Source organism: Oncorhynchus kisutch, unplaced genomic scaffold, assembly GCF_002021735.2.
Source record: "Oncorhynchus kisutch isolate 150728-3 unplaced genomic scaffold, Okis_V2 Okis06b-Okis10b_hom, whole genome shotgun sequence".
In the NCBI taxonomy this organism is placed as follows: domain Eukaryota; kingdom Metazoa; phylum Chordata; class Actinopteri; order Salmoniformes; family Salmonidae; genus Oncorhynchus; species Oncorhynchus kisutch.
Window position 1 is genome coordinate 14,716,511 of NW_022261983.1, and position 6,000 is coordinate 14,722,510.

A 6,000-nucleotide genomic window follows, 5' to 3' on the forward strand; every position below is an offset into this window, starting at 1 on the left:
TAGAGGCGTCACTACAGTCCCTGGTTCGATTCCAGGCTGTGTCACAACTGGCCGTGATTGAGAGTCCCGTACGGCGGGGCACAATTGGCCCAGTGTGGCCCAGGTTAGGTTTAACCGGGGTGGGCCGTCATTGGGCCGTACGGCGGGGCCCAGCGTGGCCCAGGTTAGGGTTTAACCGGGGTGGGCCGTCATTGGGCCGTACGGCAGGGCACAAGTGGCCCAGGTTAGGGTTTAACCGGGGTGGGCCGTCATTGGGCCCTACGGCGGGGCCCAGCGTGGCCCAGGTTAGGGTTTAACCCGGGGTGGGCCGTCATTGGGCCGTACGGCAGGGCACAAGTGGCCCGGGTTAGGGTTTAACCGGGGTGGGCCGTCATTGGGCCGTACGGCAGGGCACAAGTGGCCCGGGTTAGGGTTTAACCGGGATGGGCCGTCATTGGGCCGTACGGCAGGGCACAAGTGGCCCGGGTTAGGGTTTAACCGGGGTGGGCCGTCATTGGGCCGTACGGCAGGGCACAAGTGGCCCGGGTTAGGGTTTAACCGGGGTGGGCCGTCATTGGGCCGTACGGCAGGGCACAAGTGGCCCGGGTTAGGGTTTAACCGGGGTGGGCCGTCATTGGGCCGTACGGCAGGGCACAAGTGGCCCGGGTTAGGGTTTAACCGGGGTGGGCCGTCATTGGGCCGTACGGCAGGGCACAAGTGGCCCGGGTTAGGGTTTAACCGGGGTGGGCCGTCATTGGGCCGTACGGCAGGGCACAAGTGGCCCGGGTTAGGGTTTAACCGGGGTGGGCCGTCATTGGGCCGTACGGCAGGGCACAAGTGGCCCGGGTTAGGGTTTAACCGGGGTGGGCCGTCATTGGGCCGTACGGCAGGGCACAAGTGGCCCGGGTTAGGGTTTAACCGGGGTGGGCCGTCATTGGGCCGTACGGCAGGGCACAAGTGGCCCGGGTTAGGGTTTAACCGGGGTGGGCCGTCATTGGGCCGTACGGCAGGGCACAAGTGGCCCGGGTTAGGGTTTAACCGGGGTGGGCCGTCATTGGGCCGTACGGCAGGGCACAAGTGGCCCGGGTTAGGGTTTAACCGGGGTGGGCCGTCATTGGGCCGTACGGCAGGGCACAAGTGGCCCGGGTTAGGGTTTAACCGGGGTGGGCCGTCATTGGGCCGTACGGCAGGGCACAAGTGGCCCGGTTAGGGTTTAACCGGGGTGGGCCGTCATTGGGCCGTACGGCAGGGCACAAGTGGCCCGGGTTAGGGTTTAACCGGGGTGGGCCGTCATTGGGCCGTACGGCAGGGCACAAGTGGCCCGGGTTAGGGTTTAACCGGGGTGGGCCGTCATTGGGCCGTACGGCAGGGCACAAGTGGCCCGGGTTAGGGTTTAACCGGGGTGGGCCGTCATTGGGCCGTACGGCAGGGCACAAGTGGCCCGGGTTAGGGTTTAACCGGGGTGGGCCGTCATTGGGCCGTACGGCAGGGCACAAGTGGCCCGGGTTAGGGTTTAACCGGGGTGGGCCGTCATTGGGCCGTACGGCAGGGCACAAGTGGCCCGGGTTAGGGTTTAACCGGGGTGGGCCGTCATTGGGCCGTACGGCAGGGCACAAGTGGCCCGGGTTAGGGTTTAACCGGGGTGGGCCGTCATTGGGCCGTACGGCAGGGCACAAGTGGCCCGGGTTAGGGTTTAACCGGGGTGGGCCGTCATTGGGCCGTACGGCAGGACACAAGTGGCCCGGGTTAGGGTTTAACCGGGGTGGGCCGTCATTGGGCCGTACGGCAGGGCACAAGTGGCCCAGGTTAGGGTTTAACCCTGGTGGGCCGTCATTGGGCCGTACGGCAGGGCACAAGTGGCCCGGGTTAGGGTTTAACCGGGGTGGGCCGTCATTGGGCCGTACGGCAGGGCACAAGTGGCCCAGGTTAGGGTTTAACCGGGGTGGGCCGTCATTGGGCCGTACGGCAGGGCACAAGTGGCCCAGGTTAGGGTTTAACCGGGGTGGGCCGTCATTGGGCCGTACGGCAGGACACAAGTGGCCCAGGTTAGGGTTTAACCGGGGTGGGCCGTCATTGGGCCGTACGGCAGGGCACAAGTGGCCCAGGTTAGGGTTTAAACCCTGGTGGGCCGTCATTGGGCCGTACGGCAGGGCACAAGTGGCCCGGGTTAGGGTTTAACCGGGATGGGCCGTCATTGGGCCGTACGGCAGGGCACAAGTGGCCCAGGTTAGGGTTTAACCGGGATGGGCCGTCATTGGGCCGTACGGCAGGACACAAGTGGCCCAGGTTAGGGTTTAACCGGGGTGGGCCGTCATTGGGCCGTACGGCAGGGCACAAGTGGCCCAGGTTAGGGTTTAACCCTGGTGGGCCGTCATTGGGCCGTACGGCAGGGCACAAGTGGCCCGGGTTAGGGTTTAACCGGGATGGGCCGTCATTGGGCCGTACGGCAGGGCACAAGTGGCCCAGGTTAGGGTTTAACCGGGGTGGGCCGTCATTGTAATGAAGGATTTGTTCTTATCTGACTTGCCTCGTTTTTATTTAACATCTAAGTGTCGTTGCGTGATTTTAAAGATCCACACACAGCATTTCAAACAGTCAGGAATAATCTAATGAATTCAGGACTTGTGTAATTAAACCTAAGTTAAATACAAGCCTTCCACAAGACCCACTAATCAATTAATGATTTAATAAAAAATGAGTTTAACCTGATTTTCTGCAATAAGACTTAAAAGCCAAATCAGTGACGTCTTTGAAAAATGACCTTTTTTTTTTTGTAAATAATTCTAAGCAGAAGTGTGCCTAATGCACAGCCACTAATAATGACTGACTTCTGGTAGCAGACTTTACAGACCATTACCACAGATCTCATCAACGATCTCTGCAGCATAAGCCCACGTGCTGGTGGGTAGCCAGCATATCGTAATAGGTCAGGTCAACCTGGATCTATTCGCTTGTTAATAACAAGCTAGAACAGTTGAACTGTTATGAATACACCCCTCCTGTCTGTCTCCAACTGTTTAACAGTCTGGTCACTTCCTGTCTGTCTCCAACTGTTTAACAGTCTGGTCACTTCCTGTCTGTCTCCAATTGTTTAACAGTCTGGTCACTTCCTGTCTGTCTCCAATTGTTTAACAGTCTGGTCACTTCCTGTCTGTCTCCAACTGTTAAACAGCCTGGTCACTTCCTGTCTGTCTCCAACTGTTTAACAGCCTGGTCACTTCCTGTCTGTCTCCAACTGTTAAACAGCCTGGTCACTTCCTGTCTGTCTCCAACTGTTTAACAGCCTGGTCACTTCCTGTCTGTCTCCAACTGTTTAACAGTCTGGTCACTTCCTGTCTGTCTCCAACTGTTTAACAGTCTGGTCACTTCCTTTTGATGTTGAAGTCAAGGGGCCTACCTGGATAAGATGTGTATCTCTCAGAATGAGAACGAGTTGCCAACTCCTTATATAACTGTGTTTTATGCTCATTGCACATTTATAAAACACAGACTAGACAGCTAGTATAACAGACTAGACAGCTAGTATAACAGACTAGACAGCTAGTATAACAGACCAGACAGCTAGTATAACAGACCAGACAGCTAGTATAACAGACTAGACAGCTAGTGTAACAGACTAGACAGCTAGTATAACAGACTAGACAGCTAGTATAACAGACCAGACGGCTAGTATAACAGACCAGACGGCTAGTATAACAGACCAGACGGCTAGTATAACAGACCAGACGGCTAGTATAACAGACCAGACGGCTAGTATAACAGACCAGACGGCTAGTATAAACAGACCAGACGGCTAGTATAACAGGCCAGACGGCTAGTATAACAGGCCAGACGGCTAGTATAACAGGCCAGACGGCTAGTACAACAGGCCAGACGGCTAGTACAACAGACCAGACGGCTAGTACAAACAGACCAGACGGCTAGTACAACAGACTAGACGGCTAGTACAACAGACTAGACGGCTAGTACAACAGACTAGACGGCTAGTACAACAGACTAGACGGCTGGTACAACAGACTAGACGGCTGGTACAACAGACTAGACGGCTGGTACAACAGACCAGACGGCTGGTACAACAGACCAGGCGGCTGGTACAACAGACCAGGCGGCTGTACAACAGACCAGGCGGCTGGTACAACAGACCAGGCGGCTGGTATAACAGACCAGGCGGCTGGTATAACAGACCAGGCGGCTGGTATAACAGACCAGGCGGCTGGTATAACAGACCAGGCGGCTGGTATAACAGACCAGGCGGCTGGTATAACAGACCAGGCGGCTGGTATAACAGACTAGTATAACAGACTAGACAGCTAGTATAACAGACTAGACAGCTAGTATAACAGACTGGTTAAGATGCTGCTAGTGGTATATAACTTGTGCTTGGTGTCTCAGAGTGGCACAAGCTTGTGCTTGGTGTCTCACAGCACAGAAGGAGGAGGGGCTTGGTGTCACAGCACAGAAGGAGGAGGGGCTTGGTGTCACAGCACAGAAGGAGGGGGCTTGGTGTCACAGCACAGAAGGAGGAGGGGCTTGGTGTCACAGCACAGAAGGAGGGGCTTGGTGTCACAGCACAGAAGGAGGAGGGGCTTGGTGTCACAGCACAGAAGGAGGAGGGGGCTTGGTGTCACAGCACAGAAGGAGGAGGGGCTTGGTGTCACAGCACAGAAGGAGGAGGGGCTTGGTGTCACAGCACAGAAGGAGGAGGGGCTTGGTGTCACAGCACAGAAGGAGGAGGGGCTTGGTGTCACAGCACAGAAGGAGGAGGGGCTTGGTGTCACAGCACAGAAGGAGGGGGGATTTGATTTGAGGGACTTGATTCTTGTGATACGGGGCATTTGGAACATTGTGCTAAAACATGCCTTGGGTGTTAAATGAAAACCAGCCTTCATTTCTAGAGGCCATGTTTAGATGGGTGTTAAATGGAAACCAGCCATGTTTAGATGGGTGTTAAATGGAAACCAGCCATGTTTAGATGGGTGTTAAATGGAAACCAGCCATGTTTAGATGGGTGTTAAATGGAAACCAGCCATGTTAGATGGGTGTTAAATGGAAACCAGCCATGTTTAGATGGGTGTTAAATGGAAACCAGCCATGTTTAGATGGGTGTTAAATGGAAACCAGCCATGTTTAGATGGGTGTTAATGGAAACCAGCCATGTTTAGATGGGTGTTAAATGGAAACCAGCCATGTTTAGATAGGTGTTAAATGGAAACCAGACATGTTTAGATGGTGTTAAATGGAAACCAGACATGTTTAGATGGGTGTTAAATGGAAACCAGTCATGTTTAGATGGGTGTTAAATGGAAACCAGTCATGTTTAGATGGGTGTTAAATGGAAACCAGTCATGTTTAGATGGGTGTTAAATGGAAACCAGCCTTCCATCCAGACAATGTAGACCTTTTAAAATGTTTTAGGATCTTTGTCAGGTTGTGTGTTGGCTTGTACTGACTCTCCTCTGTCCCCCTGCTCTCCTCTCGTCTCTCTCCTGTCTCTCCTCTCTCTCTCTCTCGCTCCCCTGCCTCTCCTCTCTCGCTCCCCTGCTCTCCTCTCTCTCTCTCTCCTGTCTCTCCTCTCTCTCTCTCGCTCCCTGCCTCTCCTCTCTCTCGCTGCTCTCTCTCTCTCTCTGCCTCTCCTCTCTCTCTCTCTCCCTGCCTCTCCTCTCTTCTCTCTCTCCCCTGCCCTCTCCTCTCTCTCTCTCTCCCCTGCCTCTCCTCTCTCTCTCTCTCCCCTGTGCCTCTCCTCTCTCTCCTCTCTCCCCCTGTGCCTCTCCTCTCTCTCTCTCCCCCTGTGCCTCTCCTCTCTCTCTCTCTCCCCCGTGCCTTCTCTCTCTCCTCCTCTCTCTCCCCTGTGCCTCTCCTCTCTCTCTCTCTCCCCTGTGCCTCTCCTCTCTCTCCTCTCTGCCTCTCTCCCCTGTGCCTCTCCCTGTGCTCTCCTCTCTCTCTCCCCTGTCTCTCCCTCTCTCTCTCTCCCCTGTGCCTCTCCTCTCTCTCTCCCCTGTCTCTCCCCTCTCTCTCTCTCCC

At 55.3% G+C, this 6,000-nt stretch overlaps 1 protein-coding gene across 1 annotated transcript in view; it reads left to right on the forward strand.

Annotated features, from left to right (window-relative positions):
- smg1 (SMG1 nonsense mediated mRNA decay associated PI3K related kinase) overlaps window positions 1–6,000 on the forward strand; it is a 141,222-nt gene that overhangs the window by 10,541 nt on the left and 124,681 nt on the right.